The sequence below is a fragment of the Cuculus canorus genome, chromosome 4 (assembly GCF_017976375.1).
Source record: "Cuculus canorus isolate bCucCan1 chromosome 4, bCucCan1.pri, whole genome shotgun sequence".
NCBI lineage: Eukaryota > Metazoa > Chordata > Aves > Cuculiformes > Cuculidae > Cuculus > Cuculus canorus.
The window spans coordinates 69,495,534-69,522,135 of NC_071404.1; positions in this window are offsets into that span (position 1 = coordinate 69,495,534).

A 26,602-nucleotide genomic window follows, 5' to 3' on the forward strand; every position below is an offset into this window, starting at 1 on the left:
TTGTGATTTGGACAGATGAGTTCTTTGAAATAAACTTTTTTTCCCCTTCACACCCTAACATGAAATATCTATGTTGCATCATAGGGTTTAGAATGACTACCACAATAAGCAAGAGCTGAATTCTTGCACTTTTTATTTCTATTTTGATCTCTAACTAGCCTCAAAACCTTTGAAAGTAAAAAAACCTAACTGATTCTTAGTGGGCCACATAACTTTCAGCAAAAGTCCTTCTGTACGCCTACACCTTCCTCTACCTTCTTGGTTTGACTTCCAAGAAGATTTTTGCCAAATCTGCCAGTCAGTGCTCTCACACAAGACCCCATATCAAACACTCTGACCTATAACATCAGGCATATGGATCGTGGGCTGAGGAACCATCCAGCTTCCACAACACTTTCCACCGGCTTATAGGCACCATCACATCCTCAAACTAGTCTACTAAGCGCCAATTTATAAATCATATGTCTTATGGCCACACACAAACTAATAAATGCATACAACAAGATAGAAGAAATAGGAAGAGGGATTTTTAAGCTTCCTTTGGACATCTATCTTTTACAAAGAAGATAAAAAATTTCCAGTTACCATAATAATGGGACAAGCCTCAGAAACATGACCAAAAAAGAAATAAACATAGGTCCTGGGGTCTGCCAGAGCCCAATAACATCCCAAAACTATTCCATTGAGAAATCCAAATAATTTTGTCATGCTGAGAACTCCAAGAACCTCACTGCAAAGCAGCACCTGCGTGTAGGAGGCCCAAACAAGTTCTTCCATTCAGTAAGTGACCAATTTGCAACTGATTCTTCAGAGAATGCAACCTATTGAGTCCACTACTATGTCCTGGTTCTCCAGCAGGATGTAGGCATTAACAGATGAAAAGAAACAAGAGTCCTTATACTGCTGTATGCCCCTGAAGACTTTTTGTCCTTGCTACAATCTACATGACGCACCCAACTACATACTGAGAATCACAAGATTTTATGCAGCTCTGTAAAAAACAACTTTTTCCCCTTTTACCACTGCACACGACAGGATTTTAACCAGTTTGGACTATCACAATTTATACTAATATCCTTTTATGTTTCAGAGACTCTACCACAGCTAGTTTACAAGGAAAAAACTCTTTTTATTCCAAGCTACTTTTCCCACGTGGCCTGAATAATATTCGTTTTATAACATCTTCAGAGGTTCACTGAAATAAGTTTATTTTTCTTAGTGGCAGTGGGTTCTTTTTTCCCCCTCCCCCCAACATGCAGAATAGTGACACAGTGTGTATAATACCTGCTGCAGAGAACCAAAAAAAACCATTTATTATTTTTTTTTGCCAATTGCAGAGTATTTCAGCATCTGACCATGAGTTGTCAAAACAAACACATGGATGTTAATATTTTTACTACAATTTCACCCTTTTTGTGTTCAAGCCCTCATGTCCCCAGTACTTTCTAGTCATATAGTCTACATTCAATGTAAAAGGGTAATCAAGACTCCTAGCCTGTAAAGCCAGCAGCAGAGAGGCACAAAACTTTATCAGTCACCCATCATAAAATCATTATAAGAAAGAAAAAGTCATCCCAACTATAAACTGACCACTAGATACAAAATATATGTTTAAATGCTCTGGTGTTAGCACTACTTTAATATCTTCATTGCCAGGTTACATTAGAAGACAGCTAAAATGCATTGAAACTTATATTATGGTCCTTAGGGAGTAAGTGATTTACTTGCTATAGAATACAAGGAGATGGTGAACAGGAGAAGACGGTCTGTGGCATCAGACTTTCAAAAATACTTGTGCCTAACCAGAATATTTGGATGTTTTGCATTTGCAGCTGTCGTGTACAACTACTTATTGATGGCAGCCTGAGATGCCAAAGGTGAAGCTCATTAAACAGATTAAAATGAAATTGTTCTTAGGAGATGATAAACAAACCAGCAAGTCTCCCCAAGATATACCCAGTCAAGGAATTAAAACAAAAAGTCAACTTTCAGGTTATTTATGCTTGGCAGTTTCTTCTGAAGTAATTTTTATAGTAGCATATATGCTTTTAGTAGGATTTTGGGTTGGGGTTTAATTAGGGATTCGTAGGTATATAGCACAAGAGGTTAAAGGAAAGGTATCTGTTTCAAAGGGGGGAAAAAAAGAGTCCTGATTTTTTGATCCAGCAAAACGGTTGCACAGAGACATCATCGCCACAACAAACCCCACGACCCTCCGCGCCGCCCTCGCCCGCGGGTACCTGTGGCAGATGGCGGCAGCAGGGGCTCGGCAGGCCGGGCACGGCCATGGCTCCAGCCGGCAAAGCCGAGCAAGCAGGGCAGGTCCAAGCCGCAGCCACACGGTAACTCCGGCGCAAGGACTGAGGCGATGGCTGGGGGCAGGCAGGATCCAGCTGTAGCCAGTCAGGGCTGATGATGGACCATTAAGAGCCTCTGATCCCCCAGGATTTGGGAGCGGATGCGTTGTGAACTGCTCCTAAATAGGGCTATTTGTGGTGGAAAATCCCAGCTGAAATGCGTTTGACCAAAAGAGTTGCTCAGCGGTTTCTTTGAGACCTGTGGTGGTCACCCTCCATGAGTGCTTTGGGAGAAGCAGCGCTGATAGCTGCCTGCTGCCAGGGGACAGTCTGTGCTGGTGAAAGCTGCCAGGCCAAACACATGGAATTCTTTTTGGTTTCTGTTATTAGAATTGTCCCCTCTGATCAACAGCAGCACAAGAGGCCAAGGCTGCAGGTGTGTGAGGGAGCGCACTCTGGTTCTGGGCTCCCACACCTGGCTCAGAACAGAGAGAGAGGTAGAAAGGTGTGTGGTATAGAATCACAGAATCACCAGGTTGGAAAGGACCCACTGGATCATCGAGTCCAACCATTCCTAACACTCCCTAAACCATGCCCCTCAGCACTTCATCAACCTGTTCCTTATACACCTCCAGGGAAGGTGACTCGACCACCTCCCTGGGCAGCCTCTGCCAGTGCCGGATGACTCTTTCCATGAAGAATTTTTTTCTGATATCCAGCCTGAACCTCCCCTGGTGGAGCTTGAGGCCATTCCCCCTTGTCCTGTCCCCTGTCACTTGGGAGAAGAGGCCAGATCTCTCCTCTCCACAACCTCCTTTCAGGTAGTTGTAGAGAGCAGTAAGATCTCCCCTCAGCCTCCTCTTCTCCAGGCTAAACACCCCCAGCTCTCTCAGCCGCTCCTCGTAAGACTTGTTCTCCAGCCCCCTCAGCAGCTTCGTTGCTCTTCTCTGGACACACTCCAGAGCCTCAACATCCTTCTTGTGGTGAGGGGTCCAGAACTGAACACAGTATTCAAGGTGCGGTCTCACCAGTGCTGAGTACAGAGGGAGAATAACCTCCCTGGACCTGCTGGTCACACCGTTTCTGATCCAAGCCAAGATGCCGTTGGCCTTCTTGGCCACCTGGGCACACTGCTGGCTCATGTTCAGTCAGCTGTCAACCATTACCCCCAGGTCCTTCTCCTCCATGCAGCTCTCCAGCCACTCTTCCCCCAGTCTGTAGCACTGCATAGGGTTGTTGTGCCCCAAGTGCAGAACCCGGCATTTGGCCTTGTTGAACCTCATGCCATTGGCCTCAGCCCACCGATCCAGCCTGTTGAGATCCCTTTGCAGAGCCTCCCTACCCTCCAGCAGATCCACACTTCCTCCCAGCTTAGCGTCATCTGCAAACTCGCTGAGGGTGCACTCAATGCCTTCATCCAGGTCATTGATAAAGACATTGAACAGAGCTGGACCCAGTACTGAGCCCTGAGGAACTCCACTTGTGACTGGCCTCCAGCTGGAGTTAACTCCATTGACCACCACTCTCTGGGCCCGGCCATCCAACCAGTTTTCAACCCAGGAGAGTGTGCGCCTGTCCAGGCCAGAGGCTGACAGTTTCTGAAGTAGAATGCTGTGAGAAACTGTGTCAAAGGCTTTACTGAAGTCCACAATAGACTAAATAATAAACTAAAAATAACTAATAAACTGGTAGATCCAGCTGCCACGGTGATGTCTAACTAGTCCCGCAACATAACTTAAAAGCATCATTTTTTATTTTTTTAAAGTAGAAATAAGAAGAAAAACCCTTCACTAAGTATCTTCTTTTCCTGCTATTTCCAGCCATCACTGAATTTTTCTTATCTTAATTCCTTAAAAGAAAAGTCAGACAACTAAAATTTATGGACTGTACTAATCCTTAGAGTACAGATCCACTCTTTTGAAAGTCATAAATACAGAGTTAAAGAACCACAGGAAATTAGTTCTCTGAGTTATGTTAATTGCTCCCAACACTCCAGTATCTACACAAGAAAGGAATACAATTTGAAGAAGACATCATAACATATCGTGGCTAAAAAAAAAAGACATTATGCCTAATGTTTTTTTAACAAATTAAAAGGAGTTTAAACCACTTAAGAGAGAGGAAAAAAAAAAAAAAAAGACCATGTCTGAAACTTGGGCAGAATATATGCACAAAGTAGAAATAATTGATCTGACTGCTGAGTTATCTGTTACTTTAAATCCTCCTGTCTAGCAGCAGCAGCAGTAGTAAGGGAGTGAAATCCGTGAAAAGCAGCTACAGAAAAATAGAGAAAGGAAATAACACACTGGGATTACAGTTTTGAATTCAAAAGATGAGACAATACATTCCACTGTTAATAGAGTGGCTTCAAACAACAAGTAGATAGTGAGAAAAGTAAATGACATTAGAAGAAAAACATATTGATAACTGTATTAAAACAGTATAAATCTCACATTGTTATGAAAAACATAAGCAAGAGCCCTCTGAATATTTAAACCATAAGAAATCTCTTTTGTGTTAAAGGTTTGGTTTTGTCAAATTAAGCTTTTATCTGTTGCAAAAGAAAAAAAAAGTCATTAGTGTATTGTTCCACTTGACAACTCAGAATGCTGAAGTTTGACTACAGGCTGCAGGATCAGCTGTATCTCAAGTATTTTCTGATTCATGATGTACACTTCGTGTTGATGTACTGCTAGTTGATCCAAAGTTTTCACTGCTTAAAACAGAATAAGCATCAGTTAGCTCAATCGATGCAAACTCTGACCTTCTTTGCTTCCATTTCAGACTTTACACTCCTGCAAGTGTACCTACCGTTCAGATCATGCGTACTCGTGACTAGATCAGGACTATGGTTCAATGTGGAGATCATTACTACACTGTCTGGAAAACCACTGAATAGGATACAACAGTACAGAGAATAACCTATTAGATACACAAACAAGTTTTTGTAAGAAGTAATGAAGATGGAGATTTTATAAAGAAAGAATCTGATTAATTTCCTAATGTTCCTATTAAAAAACAAAAAAGGGCTATGCAAATCTCACTGTATCTGAAAATACACAAAGAACCTGATTCATATCACTGAAATATTAATTAATTCTTAATTTCATCTACCCCAAACAAGCAAAGCTATCTTACCTTTTTCTTTTCCATATCAAAAAGAAAAACGGTTTGGGGATTTGGACCATACGCAGGTACTATCTTGCAATATGTAGTTGAAGGATAATTTGAAAAATAGCTACTGAGAGTTTTCTTAGACAAATCTATACAGAAAGTTTTAAAACAGGTAGTTGTTTTTAAGGTTCCTTCAACTTGGCACGACTACAAGACCTGCACAGGTCAGTCAACTTGAATATATAACCAGGTGGCTATGGTAATGTCAGAAATTTATCTCAATTATATTGCATAAAATAAATGATAATTAGGAATGAAAAAATGTGCAGTCCTGTACAGAGTAGAGCTAAATCTCTACACTAGTTTCAAGTTTGTACAGCTGTGATGAATAGAAGACAGTCTGGCATGTCAGGGTTTTCTATATGACTGATAATATTAAGAGATGCTTCCTCATGGCTGGCTGTGCAGGAACATTCAGCTTTCAAAGAAAAATAAAGTCTTTCATTTGCATATTCCTCTAATCCTAAAGTTGAAATAACTTAATGGAATTTTGGTGGTACTTCACATTTGTTATTTGCTATGAAAAAAAGCACTTACAAAGTAGGAAATTACACAAAAGCCTAGAAATTAGCCTGAAATGTGGCTGTCCTGATCTGCCAGGATAACCACCATTGTCTCAGTTGAGCTTCAGGACTCTTAAAATGTAGAGACTACTTTAAAGAACCATGTCCTAAATCAAATTTGGTGTCTGTATATAGTGTAGGCTGAAAGGCATTTGATTTGGTGTACATTTTGTGCTCTTTTGGCTGCAATCTCAGTGATTTGTTCTTAATTGTCATGCTTAGGCTTGATTTGTGTGGGTTTGGTTTTTTTTTTCTCTGATGCTTTTCTTTTCAACTGCTTTGTGAAATCAGCCGTTCATTGCTAACATATACTTGTTTAAGTTTGGTTAAACATTTCCTATTTTAAATATAACATGTTAATAATTATTTTCCCATTCTGAATTGGAACAAGTGTAGCTGAATGCATTATTCAAGACCAGCATCTGATCTTATGTAATGTCCTGTAATGCTTCGGTTGTTTTTGCTTCTTTTTTATGTAGATGCAATATAGCATACTTGCCAAATGTGTGCAAGTACGTTTTCTCCCAAACAAGCTGTTCAGAAGTGTTATTAGCCTAAATATCTTGTCCTGAATTTTTTTAAGTATGTTCCTCCTGAGTCAATCATAATTTTTTGTGTGTCAGTTGTAGTAAGCTATTTCAGAAACAGCAAAGCAATAGAATGCACCATAATATGATAAGGAAAAAGTTAATCTGCTAAGAGAGTTAGTGACCTTTTTTTTTCCTCCTGATTTCTAAGCGGCTCACTGAGTCTGCTTGAATATCTCTCTAAAATATCTCAAGGCTTTGAGAACTAAGTGTGTTCAGGTAGTTGAATACCTAGGGATTTATATTTGTGTGGTTTCCAAGAGTATTTAGGGTTATATAACAACTCTAGTGACAATCATCAAGTATCACACAATCATGTCTTCCTGAAAATTCCAAGAGGTGCATTTTTACTTCCTTTAGGACTGAAAGTCTTTGTCTTGTACAAGTTGTGATCCTGGCAGTAAAGTCAGACTAGCCTTTCACCAACACAGATACAAGCTGCCCTGCAAGTTATTATGGCAAATGGGTTTGTCTGAAAGTGGGCATGTCCTTACTTCTGGTAGTAATCAAAGTTTCAGCTACTGAAAGCCTAAGATTTGTGTGTAGAGGAAACACAAAACTAATTGCTTTTTATTCTGAATTTCCACTTAGTGCTGACTCTGCTCCTTTATTTTAAAACTCTCTCTTTCTATCTCACCCAGAGTCTTTATATCATTCAGTAGACACTGCTTCATCCTTTAGACATTGTTGGAGCTGTTCATTGTTGGAGCATTAACTTTTTATACACACCTTGCCTTCGGAGGCTATTACATAAGTTTATATAAGATGCTAAGTATACCCTATATCCTTAGAGTATATACTGACTTTTATTTTGGCTCCATGAAAATGCCTTTTTTTCCAAATACCTCATGGCTATATAGATACAGTTGCCAATACAATGCTGAAATTCATTATTAAGAATGTTGTGCTCTGGTAGCATACTGCTAACATTTTTCGTTCTTAAGTATCATCGAAGTATCACTCTTTTGTGAAGAGAAACTACTATTTCAAAAGCTTCTGTAACTACATAGAATATCCTTCTTTTCCTGATCTTTTGTATCAGGCTGAGTCTCTCTGGCAAATTTAAAGCCTACTGTAAATGTGGATCATTTGTTTTCTCTTTGTAAGGGTGGATGCTGCATGTTTGGCTGTGAGGCCAAATGCTGGCGTGCACAAATTGTTCAAGTAAAAAAGATGGGTCTGAATATCATAAGCCTGGAACATCTGTGACCATGTCCAAAGCTAATTTTTTTAATGACTCAAAATAGCAAGCAGGATGTGCAGCCAGTAACCTTCCTTACCATATCATTATGTTTTATAGGCAATTTTACATTCTCTGTGTTCTTTCCTCTTTGTTGATAACAATTTGGATTGGCTGTGGGATGCAAAATAGGAATAAGTGTGCAAACTAGAGAACATAGCGTGTAAATCTGCTTATAAAAACTTATGATGAAAAAGGCACCTAAGTTAACCTTTTTTATCCTACTTATGTGAATAAATTGTTGGTGGGAAGTACATCTCATGATACCAATTATATTTATATAATAAAGTCACAGCTTCATTCTTATTTGAATTTTCTCCCACATAAATTATCAGATAACTAGCAGGGGAGGTGGGAAGGGAAGGAGGGATATTCTGGTAAAAAAGATTGAGTTTGTAAAATAATTCTGAAGTTATAACTTGTTTGACTTCACCAGCAATCTCATGTGGAACATTAAGCCTTTAAAGTTGTTTTAATCAGGTGTGTAGATCACATGGCATACGTAGAACAGCTTGAAGAGTCTGAGATTTATGCTTTGTGTATTAGTCAGTGGAATCTTAGATGTTGGTTCGATGATTGTTTTCCACCATTATATCACTATTTGCTGTTTTTTCCCAGTATTTCTTTCCATAAACTAATTTGGTACAGTTTTTGAAGAAGACAGACACAAAAGACGTGCAAGCACGATAAAGCTAAGTTGTTTGAATTTAGAACTGGCTGGGAAATTTTCAATCTTCTTTCATTAGAAAAAAGTTGGTTTGCAGAAAACAAAAATTAATCCTTCAATTGAAGCAACCAGCTACTAAGGAAAGAAATCAGAAGGGATTTATAAGCTATTAAAATACCAAATGTTTCAAACTAAACTGCTTGTGGTTCAAGTTCTCTTCTAGTATGTTTAATGGAAACATAATAAAACTATAATTAAACAAATAAAAAGTAAGAATTTTAAAAATACTACTAAAATCACTTAAAATTAGATTGATATGATTAAAATAATGAAATTTTAAATAAAAAATGGGATATAAACTTTCACCAGTACTAGGTATAGTATGAAGAAATAAAAATATCAAGAAAAGCGTCTCCTAATGGAAGAACGGGTGTCTTGCATCCATCACTTCTAAAAGACTCTGATGGTGATTATAAACTGGAGCAAATGAAGAGTATGCTCTTCTTACCTATGCCCAACTCCAGCTCTGTGTATCTACCTTTGTGTTAGACTGTCTCTTTCCATTTAGTGTACAGGGAATTTTTTTACAAAGGTTTCTACAGTTCTATATTCAGAATACCCTCTTTATTTCTACTTTTGTCTAATTTTTCTTCTCTTTTTCAATTAATAAGCTTACTTCTTTTAGAATAAAAGATTCAGAAGCTGGATTTTGGTCCCTTTGTGCTATAACCCAGAAACAAGTATTTTGGAGAGTGTGCCTCTGAGCTGATGCATCTGCACTACAGCTGGGCTCTGCATTTCCATGCCTCCTTCCAACACGTGGGGTGAGCTGGGACAGCAGAACAGGAATCCAATGTGGCTGTTTTCCAGTGGCGCAATGCCCAGGACCTGACAACACTAAGCTTCTTGGCAGCAGTTTCCAATTTCATTGGAGTCAGGCCTGGCTTTAAAATCAGGGAGCTGATCACACATCTCTAGCATCTCACTGGCTCCAGGACTTACTTGTCGCAGGAGAGAATGCGACACCTCCCTTTCCATGAGACTGATCAATCATGATTAACTCAGCTAATTAAACTTACGCTACAGAGCTGTAACACTGGTGTAAATTATCAGAACCAGACTCATCAGCCATTTCAGTTCTAATTTTCATTTGTGCAAATGTAATTTCACATTGCTTATTTAACATATCGGTCTCTTTGTACTGTCAAAGCATGAGAAGTGCCCTAGTGTACAAGAGATGTAAATCTGCCTTGAATTAATAAATAAATAAATAAATAAATAAATAACCCTCCAAGTCGAAGAAATAAATCTTTTAAATCTTTACTCTCTGGGACCTCTTGCTTGTATAGCATTAAGAGTAACACATGTAGAAATAGTTTAGATGTTCAAATCCTATTTCCATAACCTCTCATTCAGATTAGGGAAGGGAGTGAGGCATTTTATGTGATAAATATACCAGCCTTTTTTTTATTGAATATACAACAGGTCTGCACATGAAAATTTCCTTTATGCTTTAGATTTCTCTTACTTTATTTAAGTATATTTTAGTAAATATACCTTTTACTTTTATAATAAATACACATAAATATCCTAATTTATTTAGGATAATGTATTCAGCCAAAGAAATATTCATGTGATTAATTTCCCCAAACATATTATGCAAAGAGCATTATTCAGAATTAAACAGGAAGAGTCACTGATTTTATTTGCTAAGATTACAAGTAAAGTACCATAAGGCAAAATTAGCAGTCGGCAAATGCTACGAAGGGCATCCGTTAACTACAATTAGAGTATAGAATGCAATCAGATTGACATTATTGGAGGCACCTCAAACACGTACATGATTAAGAGTCTCCTATTTAGGAGTTTATCTTATGTGATCTGCGTAGGAAATATAAATGGTATGAATTAGAGACATTTTGAAGATCAGTTGATAATACTTAATCTGCAACCTGTTTTATTCGCTCTGACTTACTCTTTGTATGCACACAGTAAAGCTGGGGATTTTCTTACTATTACTTTCAATATAAATATTCCTACTGAATTACCTGAAATTTCTTTGGAAATCATGGTTCCTGTTCTGATAAGAGGATAATCCAGTAAAAGCAAAGCTTCCTACTGATGAATTCATATGATACAGGAAGAAAAAGTAGAAAGAGAACACTGGTATATAACATGAGAGTATCTGGTCATTGAGGGCTAAATTAAATAATAGCCAACGTACATAAAAGTGCTTTAATTTCTGTTTTTCACAAAGTGAAAAATTAACCACAGTGATAGGAAATTCTGTATTCCTCAGAAGCAACTGTATTCTTCAGTGAAATGTAAGTGTGTCAATAGCCAAAGATATTAGGACTGTTCAGAATAACTGAAAGACAACGTAGGATGACATATGCTTTTCTTTCACAACTTGGCAATATTTATGAATAAGTCAGCTGACTGTAGTAGTCCCACGGCATCAGACTTTAGATTGTTTGGTTTATGTTCTGCTGATAAATCAATATTTGTAGAAATCCTGTGCATTTGCACATAGAAAATTTACTTTGTTGCTTCTGTTCCACCTTTGATATAGGTTGCTGGTGTTGCATGTTTTATGAATAATATTTTTATGGATTATGATGCACACAGAACTTGCATGCATATTAGATATAGACAATATAAAATTAAAGATAAAAGATTTAGTATAGACTCTCAGAAAATGCTGAGGGTAGGAGAAAGGAAAAGGGAAAAAAAAGGAACTGGAGAGAATTAAAATATTAGTTCTTTAGGCCATTCTGCACATTCCAAAATGTGGTTTACTGTGGATTTCACAAAGCTGTTTTTTTATTGATGCAGATTACTTTTTTTCATGAATCTTTCAAAAACTGCCTTTTGAAGAAGAGGACATGCATATTTTAATGCATACAATGAATTGTATATTATATTGGAATAGCAAACTCTTTCAGTTTTCCTCTACTGATGTAAAAAAGGGAAATCCATGCGACTAATTACATTAAAAGGGAAAATGGGAAACAAAACAAAACAACAACAAAATAAAATGCAGTCAAAAATATGTTTCGTTAAGAACTCAGTAACTTCTGCAAATTTTATTATCTGATATTCTCTATTAATGAAAATTCTTCAGTGAGGTAAAAATTGGACTGCTACTGCAAATAAGAACTCAAGACTGACTTTGACTATTTCCTTAATTTTTTTTTTCCTGCATTTTATCGCCATAGCAAGAATTTTAATGCTGAAAGTGAAGCACAGGAATAAGCAGTTTCAGATTTTGCGATAGATTCCTATGTGGGCAAGTCATATAGGGTCTGATTCTGCAGCCCTGACTTACAGAGTAGTTGTTATTCACATGAGCAATTCCATCAATATTCATAGGGCTGCTTGGGCACATAAGAATTACTTACATAAGGGGTACAAAAGCATGTCTATAATTCTTCTTGTAACAGGAGCATGGCCACGTTAAATGTGTCAATTTTCGACAGACTGGATGTTTGACGGAAGTGGATTTTTATCAATAATTATTTTGTTTCGTAAAATGCAACAATGAACTGTTATTTTATGGCTTTAGAATTTCTGTGTAAGAACAGTGTAGCTAATAACACGAAATAATCTGATAGAGCTGATTTCCAACTTCTCTGGAATTAAATAGCTTTGATTGCCTCAATCCCTTAGTTCCCGTTCAAACCCCATTTGAAATCCTATCTTATTTTGCTGCTGGAAACAAAACTGTACTATAATCATAAAGCAAATCCTTCCCTCTTCCTTTTAGTACAATATTTCCCTAAACTCTTGCTTGTAGAAGGGGAGAGCTGAATATAAAATGCAGATTTCTAACACTAAAAAAGATGGTTATGGTTCATTTTTTCTAGTTACATGGCTATTCTAACACGAAAAATACACCTGCCTGCAAATACCTTCAGAAACAGAAGTCCTGCATGTACAGTAAGAGAGAAAAAGATAAAAGATATCTCAAGAGTATAATATCTGAAAGCCATCATGGGATCACTTTATTTTTTTTTGTTTTCTTATACTTTGGAAGTGTGACATTTTGAAAGGAATGGCATTGAATGAACTATCAGATAAAGGAATGACTTCACCATGAAATGAGTATAGTCATTGTACTCTGAAAAAGAAAGTATTTTTTTCTTTTTCTTTTTTTTAAGTGTGGCTAATCTTTGTGATTTAAAGATCACTGTAAAAGTTAGGCAGCTAAGTGCAGTGCTTACCCATTTTTCTAGTTCTGATTGGGAACTGGCCATCCACATTTTGAAGGGTTAGGAAAGATTTAAAAGATAGTAAGATGGAAAAGTGCCTATTTCTTTTAAAATGGTTCTATTCTTTTTTGTTATACATTATACATCAGAGTGATATTTGAAGACAGATTTATTACACTCCCTGGCAGAATGCTTTGTACATTTATAATGCAAAGCTTTTATCTAAAATTCAGAGCATTATTTTAGAAAGAAGGTGTATCATATCTGTAAGACAAGTTCTATTCCTATTGAGAAGCTTCCATAAGAGTTGAAAATATGTGGTAAAACTGATGGTTGATGAAGAGCCGAAAATGAATCATTTTCTTACAGTAGTGTTCATTTTGAACCTTACTATCCTGATCCAGTTAAAGACATACCTGTTTATTGCAAGAGAATTGGACTAGGTGACCTTTAAAGGTCTGTCCTAACCCAAACTATTTTATGATTCTGTAAAATCTACATCTGCTTGATCTGTTACGCATAACTTGGTAAAATAAAACTAATTTATTTTGTACATAAATATTGAATCTGTCAGAATTTGTGGGAATATCCTAGACCCTGTAAAACTTCCATAAAAGAAGAAATCTTTAAGCTCCCCCTTTTTTAAAATTATTTCCCAATCATGCCCTTATCACACAAAAACTGCTATTCTAAGGAGAGAGGTCTATCCACAAGAAGAGATTGAGCTGTGTTTTAATCTTATATCGACAACTAATGGCTGGAATTTTCAGAAATTAAAGCATTTGAATAATTATTTTCCACCAACATGAATAAAAGTAGCATAAAAATAGCAGGAACTTTGACACTATCTGGCTTTGAAAATGTAATCTAATCTGTCTGCCCTCATGCCTGTATTTTGAGATATCACTTTTCACTCCATGTTTTCATTTTCAGATGTTCCTTGAATGATTTTGAAGCAGCTTGAAATAGCTGAGTTTTGCATCTAAGCCCTTCACTCTGTGCCATTATCAATGCTAAAAACATCAGTCAGTCCACTGGATTAGGGCTTGGAATGCAGGGGGCTGTTAAGGGCTTTTGTCTTCTAACATTTCAGTGTTGGGAAGTCAGCACTGAACTGAGAAGTGTATAATGAGTTCTCAGAGTTTACTGACAGTTCTTGTCTCTGCAAAGGAATTAATGTGATGATGATGGCTAAGTAAACAGCCTGCAATAAAAGGGTTAAAAATTTAAGTTAGTCATCCTTAATAAGTTAATATGCTAATACTTACCAAAAATATTGAATTTTGCTAATTCTAAATTTTGTAATGAATAATAATTCTTGAGGCAAAGCAAAAATGGTAGTCAAGTGCTGGGTTTTTTGCATTAAACTTATTCAAATAGTAGTCAACTTTCCCTTTCTATGCTTTATGACCACTTGACATCTCTTTAGAAAGTCATCCCGGTCCACAAAGAGAGTTCACGTGTTAGTGTCCAAGCCAAAAGCAGTGATCCTAATCTGTGTAAAAAGTTTTATTACTGTAACTAAAAAATGATTAATATTTCATTGTAGCAATGATTTCAAAGGGATTATTTGTGAAGTCACATACTGCTGTGTACATAAGTACCATAATTCGGATTCCTTGGTTAACCATCTTTTTTTATACATCAGTAATTGATGTATCATCAGTGATTTTCAGGGTCTGAAATGGTGTAGGACACACATGCATTCTTTTCACTCCTTCTCTCCATGGCCAGCTGTTTTCTGCAAGGCTATACTGATGAGATAGACAGGGGGATGTCCATTTTGGAAATACTTCTAAGAGACTCTCCCAGCTTCTGTTTTAGATTAGGTTTTGAATTTCTCATTAGTTCTGGAATGGCATCAGCATTTGGAGAGTTTATTGTGCGTGCCATATGGCATAGAATTTAAATCAAATTTGAGGAGCTGGGGACTGTTGTTTGAAATATTAACAGAGTCCACCAGGTGGACTCAGGTGTTAAAAGAATTGTTAAAGGACCTGAGTATCAACATGTTTGTAAGAAAAGCAGGTATCTGTAGGTGACCTGTTTCATCTGTAGACACAGACATAACAAGCTTAAGCAACTGGAACTTCAAGCCTGGCAATTCCATACAAGAAATACAGTCAGTGAGTGTCATTAACTGTTAGGAAAAAATAACTATATCTGTGTTAATTCTTTGTCATAAGATTTTAGTACAGGAATCAACATCTTCCTGAAGGAACTGTAACATAAACACATCACTTATCTTGGTGATCCTATTGCCTCCATAGTGCAAAAGAGATGGCCACAGCTGGTTCAGAGCAAAGGGCAGGTCTAAGCTTCCTACCAACATCATTGATAACAGAGTTCTACTTTCTTTTTCATTTAGCTATAATGGGTTTCATCACACTAGTGGAAATAAAATTTTAATTTTACTTTATTAAGATAGATAAGCAGATGCTCTTTTTAATGCTCCTGAAACACACAGGTTTTAGCATTACAGACATTGCTAATTGCACACTTATTAATGTAGCTTCCATATTTTATGTAGTACATGGGCATAAACTAGTGCCTGCTTCCTAAGAAAACACTGGATTTGTTCTTCTTTGCTTACTTGGAAAGCAAAATACAATGGAGAGCACAACATATTCTGTGACATTTCAGACCCATTGCTCCTGGACAGAACGCTCTGTAAGGGGGTGAAATTAATTTCTGCTTTTTTGCCATACTGACCCATACAATACATGTCACATCAGACAGGTGAACATTCATCCTTCGGTAGTGTATTTATATCTTCCATAAAGTTTCATACTTGATTTGAAAGTTTAAAATCTCTCAGTGATGTGGTTCGCAGATGGTTCAAAATCCATTGACAATTCAATGTCTGTTCAGGTTTAAAGCAGACCAAAGACCTGCTAGTTAATGTCCTGAGAGATTTGAAAAAGCTTATGCACACATTTGTAGATACACTAGTATTTACTGTCAGTGTTCAAACATTTTCAGTAAACTGAACTGTGATTTGGAGCATATGTTTCTTGTTCCCTAATTGGTAATCAGGCCCACTGAGGGCAGGATCCACACACTGGCAAGCAGCGAGGGCTAGAAGGTAAAGCATTGATTAAGGATTAGAGTTGACATGATGTTTGCTGAAGTAAACATCAATGTGTCTGCGTATCTGTTGCTCAGTTCTTAGTTTGAAAGTGTAAAGAGACAGATTTATAAATTAAAAAAAATCACAAATGGAATGAAAGTTTCCATCTAATGGGCTGATTTTACAGTGTTTGTGTAAACAGTACAACCATTTACAATTTAAAACTTAGAAAAATTCAAGATAGCCAGATCTAATCAGTCAAAACTACTCAGATTAATTTTAGCAGTTATTGATGCACGTATTGTACGTGTGTATCTGTATAGGAGTTCATCACTGCCAGCAAAATAAAACATTTCTATATTTCACCCGCTTCTACTCTCCCCCACACCAGACACTACATTTAGTTTCACTGTTTTTTTGCGATATAAACCACGGGAAGTCAGAACAAGCATTTCCATAACTTTCCAAAAAAAAACTAATAGCAAAGCTATCACAAAACATGGCAAGCCTCAAACACCAACTGTTACGAACAGGATCACAACTAATGGCAGTAAGACAGAAACTTAGCGTTAAAGAGCAGCTCCTCCTATACCCACAGCCTGAATTTTCCAATCTGACAGAAGGCATTTTTCACAGACAAAGAGTGCCTTCCAGGATGTTCTACACAATCCAGTCATGGTGACAAAATTGTTTAAAGAAGAGTTCTCTAGTAAAAAAAAATGTTTACAGCGCTTTCCCAGACAGAAAAAAAGAAAATCTTCCCCAAAAGACTGCAGTCTTTCACATCTCTTGGGTCTTTCTCCATGAATCAGTCAGATTTGTAATTGACAAATTCTGTAGTGTTAAAATTTGAAAGCCCCTGTGCTGTGCTGCTTCCTCACTGGGACACCTGTAGGACCTAGGACACAACTCAGACAGAACAGTTCGGGTCCACCTTCCCTGAACTTCCCATTTAGGTTCATCTATCTTTAATGAAAATTAGTAGTTTCATCTACATTTTACTAACACACTATCACTTTCAAAAGCTGACAGTCACTGGCACATGGGTCAGATCACAATTTTTCATTTCATACTATATTAAGGCAGTAACAGCAGTTCAGCTTTTAATACTATATGAAATTTCTCCTCCATTGTTTTCATTATTTTTCCTGTCCTAAAACTAGATGGCAATCATTTGTGCTCTGATTATAAGCTATATCTTTATCTATGGATTTTCTCATCCTAATACATGAAAGTGGCAAATACAATCTATAAGCAATGTGTGGTATGAAATTTGACAAGGTCCTTCTTATTCTGTGTCATTATTCTTGTCTTTGTTTCTCTCTTTATTGCAGAAATATTTCTTATTTAGTGTGGGGTTGTTTTCTTTGCCTTTTCTTATTCTCTTTGATGACTGAAAGTATTCTGATGTCTAAAATATGATAATATTTCTTGGTCTTTTAAAAATGTTGATTTATATTCAAACTTACTAGGTTTTTTAATGTTTCTCTACCTCTTTGGTTTTCATTCATTGAAATGCTAGATATTTAAGATGCATGTATATACTTATGAAAATAATATAACTGAGCAGAATGTACCTTCATCTGTACCCTGAAACGTGGTAAATTTTGTGCTGTTTTGTATCATTTCTCTATCCTTGACCTTAGAGAACAACATTTACCTGTTTTTCCCAAAATATGAAGATACTTCTATACTTCCAGGTATATTTGTTCAACTGACAGGCAATTACACTTTTTTTAGAATTGTTGTTTCATTTTACTTTATGTTTGCTTAAAAATAAATCTCCTTAAAATTCTTTGTGGAAAAAAGTCTGAGGAAGCTGATCTGGCTGGCAGCCATGAGCCATGGAAGCTTTTGATTCTTAGAATTAAGGACAATCTGATTTCCTTTGTCTACAGATACTAGAATCCTTGGGTTCACAAAAGCTAGAAAGAAAGAAATTAAGGAAGCAAGCGAGCGAGCCTTCAAGTGGAGGAAGTTTTCTGATGAAGTAAACTTTTGGCTTCTTCTTGGCCTACCAGAGTAGCTATAAAGAAAGCAGATAAAGTTACAAAATCATAAACTTGTATATTAGTCCTCTAAGTAGGCAGCTGCAGATCTGGACCATGTAAACAAGTGGAAAGCAAATGACTTTCAGATAGAAGCCTATGTAACGTAATTCTACTTTCATCTCAGCCAGTATCCACTACATTTGAATTAGTATTCCCTAAAGAGTTTATATTTTGAGAGCTTTCATTGATTACCACAGTTTTCTCATCATAATTCGTAAATAAAATGAAATCTTAACATATGTCAGCAAAAGGGTGACATTAAACCATCAGAGCAATCTAGAACCTGAGTACCTCAATTAAGAACTTACTTTTAACAATTCAAGAATTTCTAAAACGCAGTGAATTTTGGTGGGGTCTGAGAACATAGCAATATACGTGGAACCAGGTGGAGGAATGCTGGAGTAAATTAGCTGCAGAAGGCAATAGGAAACAGGCTTGTGTACACATGCTAAACTAGCCAGATTTACAGCATCTCTATAAACACTTATTTTAGTAATAATAAATACAAAACTGTGTGGAACATGCAAAATAGGTAAACTCACAGTTGTACTAAGAACGCTGGCAAACACAGAATTGTGGAGATTGTAAAGATTCACTTATTAGAAATAGGAACATGGGAAAATCTGAGATTTCACTTGTAGTACTCTTTCAAGCAGCTCTTTAAACCATTAAGAAATGCTTAAAGAAATGCAAGAAATGATGAACTAGATCAAAGTAATGACAGCTACTGATTCAGATCAATAAGTGAAACCAGGAAATGGGTCAAAAAGTGCTTGGCATGACTGTTCAGTGCTCATGAAGCAGAAAGTAGAATGAAAGTAAAGAGAAAAATGGCTGGCTTCTGAATAGCAGACAGTATTCTGAAGGCACATCTACACTTAGGTGGCACAAACCGTGTTTTTTCTCATGGTAAGACATAAGGATCTCTCTGCATTGAAGACGAGATAAAAAAAATCTTATAATCTCTGATTAAGATTCTAACAGAATAACGAACTTATTTCAAAGGGCAGGTCATGTAGATGGCACACTACAGTTTGAAAAAAGCTCTGATTACAGCGTTTAAGACTGCAGAACACAGTTTTATTAGTAGTCATCAAGGAAGAAACAAAGTCTGTGCAGAATATTCATCATTACATCTGTTGCAACTATCACAGAATGGCTTAGCTGTCTAACAGTGGTGACCATTAATAAAAATAAGGCTTAGAACTGATCTAAATTAACTTACTAGTTACTTGAGAAAGACAGTATTCATTACGTATAAATGGAGGTGTTCTGTGTTATTTACCCAGCACAAAAGTATTCACTGTAGGTAATGGGGTTTTTTTACATATTAAGCTAGATAAACCATCCAACAGTATAAGAAACTGTCTGGTATTTGACATTGTGGGTACCAACCCAAATTCACCATGCAGGTAGTGAATACTGAAACAGACAGTGGATCAAATCTTGCATATGTAGGTACGTATATACATAATTTCATATATAGTGATATTTATCTATGAATGGTATTTATACTGTTGGCCAAAGTGGTTTTCATGGGGAGCACATCCAAGCTCATATTACCAGTGTGAAAATTCTGTAACATATCAGGAAAAAGAAGCTATGTATTAATACAATAGATGGAGTTGAGGGGAACTAAAGTATTTTTTGCTACTATGGAGACATTGCTGTGTTTTAAAAGATTTTGGCTTAGCCTTTAAAATACATGAGGTACCTGTGAACTTATATGGCAGACAATATATGGAGTGAAACAACACAGACTTCATATTTTGAGGTAAGAAGAAACACAGAACCCCAACTTGGAACGCTCTGGAAAATTCCCCCCACACTTCTAATCACTGTAGCATATCATTACTTTAATCTGGGAAGAATTATGTAGAGAAAGATCATTGGAGAGCTGCCATATAGAAACTGAAGACATATTTTTTCAATTTACAGTGTGGACACACAGGCCACAACACACTTCAGTACAATTTCAAGTATTAAATGCTAATTTAAGGCACATTCTCTTGCCTGCCCCAAATTAGAAAGGTTAACATGAATTCAAGAGTAAAACTGGTGAAGAATCACCAAATAATTCTCAGGTACTAACAAATAAATTCAGATTGGATAAACTGTGGTTTTCTTCTCTTTTCCCTGTGCATTTAAGATGGCAAAGCATGGCTTTCTAAGATATAACCCCCTTCCTTTTCTTTTGTTCTCCCTTATTCCCATCCTTTTTTCAAGCCTTACCTTTTTTTCTGAGTATTGACACATTCCTCCATTCCTTCTGTAGCTGTATATGAATTCCCATGCTTCCGAAGAGGAAATACTGTAAAGATATGAATAGTCATAATATTGTCAATACACAAAAATACGTTATTCACCTTGATCACACAGGTAAACAAAATAACTACTAAACCAGATTGCATAAATGAAGCATACATGTTTGGGTGAAGATTTCATTGGTGATAGTTTTGTGAATATTGTAAGCGGATCTTTATCATACTACACAAAACCTCAAGATCTCTAATTTCAGAGTTATTAAAATTGTATAAACTGTATAGGACTAAGAATTGATGCAATTAATAACCATCTTTACTGTACTAGAACAGTGGGATCTTGAAAACTTAATAAGAGTATTTGTAGTATTTCATTCAGGAAGTATTTGACCGCTCGCAAGATTTAACTTTATACCTTAGGAGAAAACTATTTTTCATTTGTCTAAAAAAGAGAGGTGCCAGTGTTTCAGTTAAATATTTTAAATCTCAGTGATCTGAACGTGAAGTATTCTTTCTTCTCGGCTACCTTCCTGGTTTCAGAACCTGTCTTTCCTCCTGATACTTAGCAGGGGTACCTTCCAGTTACACATCCAATTTCATCTCATGTTGAAAAATTTCTTTTGCTGTCTTCCCAAAGTTACCTGCCTGCAATCATCAGTCATTTTTACTGGTTATAACAGAATTATGAAGCTTTGTGATCCTTAAATCATGAAAGTATTCAAAATAAAATGTCATTTTTCTACTTTGCCTGTCTCCCCCTGTAAGACTCACCTATTGCCTCTCTGACTCTGGGACTACTTGGGAAACAGCAGGTTCCTAAAAATCTGAACTCAGTGCAGGAAGGACCTCAGTAAAAATAATCTTCTTCCATATGTTGCAAATAATGTCAGAAAGTCCAAAGGCAGATCACAACATATGTCTCTTCATTCTGCACAGTACTATTAAAGGTTAAAGAATAACCGAACTAATGGGCTGATCAAACAGCCAAACACAACATTCAAGTTATTATAGTTTTTTCACTATGATTGTTGTCTTTTCTTTTAAGTTTATTTAAATACAATAGCACACAGGGAGAGATTTCAGAAATATGAATTTTATTGAGATTTATTCCACAGAAAATTTAAATACAAGCGATTAAATAAAAAGTCTTGTCAAGTGAGACCCTGTGAAACTAAGTTCCAATCACTGAGCAATGCCTGATGGAATTGCTAATTAGATCACATATTTCTTCTTAGCTGTAGAACAAGAAATCACACCAATGATTCCACTTTTCATCAGCCGAACAAGGTTTCAATCCCTTTTATAACTGGTTAGTACAGTACAAGGTACAAATTCCTACTGATGCTGAACAGAAACATTTACGTATTTATAAGCTAATATATGCTTAGAGAAACAAGCCTCCAACTTTAATTTTCCAATATTTATCATCCATTCAAAAACAGATGGTAGGAGGTAAGCCAGGTTATCTCAGACTTCTCGTGATGGGTTCTGTGGCAAAGACCCAAACAGCCTCGTATGCAGCAGAGAACCTGTGCCGCTGGCAGCCAGTTTTTACCACTCAACTCCTTTTTTCTCCTTGGAGCCAATCCAGCCCAGTTCAGCTCTTTTGTAGCAACTGAGGAACCAGTATTGATTTCCCATTTAAACCAATCTTGCGTAAGCCCACCACTGCCTCCCTTGCTATGAATAGGGGGAGCACTGGAGGAAACCAGCTGCAGCATTTTCAACGCAGAATTGCTTCTTCGAGCTGGATGTGAGCTGACTTGTAAATTAGAAAAATAAAAAGCGAAAATGGCAGTGTAGATAGGCTTTCTTTTCAAGTCTGATACACATTCAGTACTGCCTTCCTAGAGAGGATTCTCGGAAAACAGGGAATTTACTTGTTAGAGCAAAAGAAGGAGATTCTTATTATAGGCTTCAGTGCAGTTGTCAGCCAAGATAACAAATCTTTGTACCAAAGTGGCCTTAGAACAGTGAGGCAATGAGGGCTTTCTTTAAAAAAATATCAAAATTGTGCAGTACGTTTTTTATGAAAGTGTGAAAATCTGTTGTAACTGTCTTTACTGAGTGTTTAGGGATTTAAGCTCAAGACTGCAGTGATGTATGAGGTTTCTCAGGCTCTGTGCCATGAAAGTTATGTTACCAGATTCTGAGTGTTCGGCAGGCATCCATTACGATCAGGGTAAAAATACCTTCCGCACAGATATTTTTAGAGACTGGCAGTGAAGTTTTCCCACATGCTTTAAAAGACAAATTAATGCTAATAACATTGATACAAACTTTCCAAAGTCAATGGGCAATATGCTTTGGATATCTAGGATACAATTGCTAAAAACTGGACATAGTTTGGTAAATAAATTGGAGTATATCTTGAAGTATAACACAGCAATCAAAAACTATTTGGAATTGTGGGCTGAAAATCAAAGAGAAACTATTTGACCCTTTTGTGAAAACCACACCTGCCTAAAAATCAAACTTTTTGAGATTTAACTCAAAATGGTTTAGCAGCTCTCTGATCTTATTCACTCAGTCTCTGTTCTTAGCTGTTCACAGCCTTTAAAACAGGAATCTGTATACGGACTTTGTCACGGATAAATTGGAGGAAGCTCTTGCGTGGAAACAGGATATCTCATTCCCCTGTCATACTTCTGCAAAACGCTTACAGTAACTATTGTCAGGCACTGGAAAGTTTAGGCACTATTTGTTCCTGATTTTCATTGAGAAACCAAGGCACCAAATGCACGTCATGACTGTGTTCTTGCCCCACATAAACACCATCAGTGCAGTGAGATTAGGCCACTGACTGTGATTAATAAAGACTGAAAGGACAATTTGGAGCAGCGTGATGGATGGAGCAATTTCAAACTCTGCCACACGTATGTAGGAAACCAGAAACTATTGCAGCTTCCTTGCTCAACCTCCTCACCGCTCATTTTTAGGCTTTGTACAGCCTAATGAACAAAGGTATAAGCTGCTTCTACACAGATTTTTCATCATGGAGAAAAGACCTGATTCTTTTCCGTGTTCTAAAAACACGAAACAATTGACAAAAAGGAGTCTATTAGGACATTATGAAGCTTAGCTGTCAGAAATCATATTTTTTTGTTATATATTCTTTGTGAGAGAACTTTATGCAAGAAGATTTCCCAAGACAGAGAAACTGAGGGTTAGGTGGATTATTTTCAGGTAGTAGAATCAATAACCTGAGTTTCCTCCATGAGTGGTCAGAAAAGCCAAATATTTGTAATTCTCAATTTTCATCTATCCCCATCAGGGAATAATTAGCGGACTAAGCTGCTTTTTTGATTGATGAGGCTGCTGAGTGATTATTTCTCCAGTTTTCCCTGACTTCAATTCTCATAGACTGGGGTTAGTGAAAGGAGAAATTAATTGTAGGTTTTCAGATACCGATATTCAGATTTTTCTGTATTTATTAATATATTTTATCGGCATTTTCAAAAATTAATCTTAAGGCATTGCTGAGAAGTGAAACACTTTACAGGGATTTTTGTGTGAGTTTTGCTGAATTTGTGGCTTCTGGTAGAGATTAGAAAGAATGACAGAAGACGTTCTGCCTAGCAGAAAAAGGGTCTGAGGAGCAGGGAGTAATAATATTTGTAGAGAGTGAAAAATTTATGGAAAGAGATGAACATCAGAGCTTTATTTGAGATTTAGTGCCCAGTGAGAGAGAGAAACAGGAACAAATGTCAACAGGAACAAACCAACCTTTTGCTTTTTAATGTAGTCATAAAAAACTTACATGCAGATAAGGAATATTTAAAAATGTGCCTCAGATACAAAATGTCATTCACATCTACTGGAAAAAAAAAAAAAAAGTCTGTTGCCTGGGGCTATGCTAATTCTTTAATGTGATGGCATTCCTGTTAGGAGAACTCTGTAAGCTTTCCAGGCTGCCAAGCATGCTTGGCGCCCATGTCTTCAAGCACTATTCCTGCAAGGCTCCCGAGTACATTTTCATTTTAATGGGTTTAATTCAAGCATCTCTGGCAAAGTCGCCCTCCTAAAAAATGAGTGAGAACTCATGCAAGGGACATTCTTTAATATTTACCGCACTAAAAATAGCTTTTAAAAACAATACAATACTCCTTGTTCAGAACTGGGCAGTTTTAACAGCATTTGATGGATGCAGCAGTGTTTGGGCAAGTACAGTTAGTATATTCTCTCTATATATTCCTTTAGTACTAAAGAACAAATTGCTTAATTTGTAATCTTGAGTAAATGTTTCCCCAGTTACATTCACTTTCTCTTTTTGCGATGCATTATTCCTGCCTGAGCATCTTCCTCCTTTTAATAGTCTCAGCAAGCTGGATTTATGAGCTTCTGATAGCAAAGAATAGGAAGCATCTTCTTCTGAAACCAGCTGCACTGGTGAACTTACTGAATAGCTGACCAAGTACTGAATGATAATCGTATGTAGAGAAGAGCAAAAGAAATAAAAAGAGACAAAATCACCCTCATTTTCCAAGAAACTTTGAAAGGACCAACACCACCAAAAAAAAGAGACAGAGAGAGAACAAAAGAAAAACAGGGAGAGTGAACTCATAGTTTGTTTCATTTTTCATTCTAACATCATTTCAACCACTAAGAATGACAGTATAAATGATCAAACAACTGTTTGCTAATGCATTATAGATAGTCATACACAATATGGTAGCTTTATACTTGTATATTTACCCACCATGAATACAAAATATACTAAGAGTGACAGGTAATGTAGCCAAAGCTTCTCCTCTCTGTAAGCATCTGTGTACTATGAATTATAAATGAGAGTCTTGTGTCCAAAGGTAGCAAGTAATGTAGATAATGCCATCTGAGTAAATGAATAAATGTGAAACAGATGCTTTTTGCATTCAGGGCACACAGGTACAGCCAGGAAGCCACCAGTACAGATTATGGATGCTGGTGAGACAGCTGTTATCCGAATCCAGTGCCAGGTGCATTCCTACCTGGGCTGCGTTGAGCCAGTAAAAAAGGCCTTTGCCTTACTTGTTTTTGACAAGTTTCCAGAAGGATGAGGTACTGTCTTATGAAGACTTCTAAGGTGAGCAGATTTCCTCAAGGCTTTCTCAAAAAATCAAATTGTCATCTTGATTATAAAAGTCCTTTCTAAGAGGTGGAGGAACTGCCTGAATGGAACATTTAATTTTTAAACAATCATAAAATATAGTTTCTTTACTTTTTATGCAAGTGTTTTCTGGTTTTCTAACATTTTTTTATCTGAACAAATATTTTGTCCCAAGGTGAGATTATATGTCACAAGAAATTACTACTAGGAAAGCATTAAGAATTTTATATTCTTTATTTATATTGTTATTATATATTTATATTTTATTTTATATGCTTTAGTGGAAAGTCCCTACCCATGGCAGGGGGTTTGGAACTAGATAATCTTTAAGGTCCCTTCCAACCCAAACTATACTATATGATTTTTTTTTAATACATGTAAATTTGTTCATCTTATAAGCAGAGAGAAGTGAGTTTGGAGTCTAGTTAGGGAACTGGAGGATTTTTGCTGTCAGTACAGACTGCCCCTTGATACCTGAAAGGTAGGTTGAACTCCCCAGATGAAATATTAAGCCTAACAGCGCTGACAGTTTTTACTTGTGAGATGCAGCTACTGCTATTCTTTGAAGTTCAAATATGTTCATAATACAATTTGGGTTTATATTGCTCCTGCAAATCATCTTTTTTTTTGGTCTAATGCAGGATTTGTGCTGTGTACACTTCCATGTTTGCTGAAGAAATACTTCTGTCTTTTTCATTTGCAAAACTGAAGGCCTGGGACCTGTTTCTCTACAGATTTGTCCTTCATGAATTAGTTCTATTGTATAGGGTAAGTAAAACAGTAGTTTCCAAGTACAGAATGAGAGCATATACTAATACAGTTTTAAGAAGAAAATCAACAAATGCAGGAATGGAATACACCTTTTTTCTTGTTTAGTCTGAGTACCTTGAACTATGTAAAACTTCAAAAAGAAAGAAGTTCCAGGACTAAATAAATAACTGTACATATTCTATAATGTAATATCGCTGTTGCATTCTATAGTGTAATTTCACTGATATGCAAGAATATTTCAGAGAGAGAAAGTATAATCGGAGATTCATGTGAAATTTTAGAAAAGCCTAAAGGATAACATACAACGTCTCAGAAGTTACCAAGATATTTCAACTCTTCACAAAATTTTTCCAAAACTACCAAAGCAGTCATTAAAACAATTTCACAGCATTCTCTTACAAGTAAACCATTTTTCTTCCAGACCAAATATCCCTAACTCTTCAATTTTTTTGGCATAGGACTGGTAAGTTAGAGAGTTGGCCTGTGATTGCCAGACTTTGATTTCATATTGAGGCAATTCCAGAATATACAGTAGAGATTATACCCTAAGAGGAATTCTGCATTTATACAGGTGTGATGGAGTAACGAGCCTGTAGCCCAACAGCAAAGACTAAAACCTTAAAT